Source organism: Cervus canadensis, chromosome 13 (assembly GCF_019320065.1).
Source record: "Cervus canadensis isolate Bull #8, Minnesota chromosome 13, ASM1932006v1, whole genome shotgun sequence".
NCBI lineage: Eukaryota > Metazoa > Chordata > Mammalia > Artiodactyla > Cervidae > Cervus > Cervus canadensis.
The window spans coordinates 50257221-50257863 of NC_057398.1; the positions used below are offsets into that span (position 1 = coordinate 50257221).

The 643-nt window shown below is 38.6% G+C and overlaps 1 non-coding gene across 1 annotated transcript; it reads left to right on the top strand.

Moving 5' to 3' along the window:
- The first annotated feature begins 351 nt into the window (after positions 1-351).
- Positions 352-424, top strand: TRNAG-CCC. Its single transcript has one exon. It is a non-coding gene; the product is annotated as a tRNA-Gly (tRNA).
- Positions 425-643: the final 219 nt, after the last annotated feature.

The following is a 643-nucleotide window of genomic DNA, read 5'->3' on the forward strand; positions in this document are numbered from 1 at the left end:
AGTCCAAGCTAATTATTCCTCAGGGAATTGCAAGTGCAGACCACACTGAGATACCTTTTTATACACACCAGATTAGCAAGAATTAAGAATTGTAACAACACCAAGTGTGGGAGAGAAGAGGTAAAGCTACAGGAATTCTTTCACATTCCTAGCGGGAGTGTAAATTGCTGTAATCACTTTGGAAAACCATTTGGCATTTCCTTGTAAAGTTAAACATTTTTAACTAGGACTTAGTAGTTTCACTCCTGAGTACATATTCTAGATCAGGTTTTTTCCAAAGTTGCAGGTCATGAACCTATTTTAGTGGTGTACAAATGACATTTTTAATAAACAAAATAGAATACAGGGATTTCCCTGGTGGTCCAGTGGCTAAGACTCTGCACTCCCAATGCAGGGGACCTGGGTTCGACCCCTGGTCAGGGAACTAGATCCCACATGCTGCAACTAAGAGTTCACATGCTGCAACAAAAATCTAAGATCCCGAATACAGCAGCTAAGACCCAGCACAGTCAAATAAATAAATATTTTTTAAAGAATACAATCAAGTAGAAAAACTTAGAGGACATTGTAGTAAGGAGAAGTTTTGTTTCATGAATTGTTTCATGTATGTGTGTATGTCCATGTGTGTGCGCATTGTGGTATA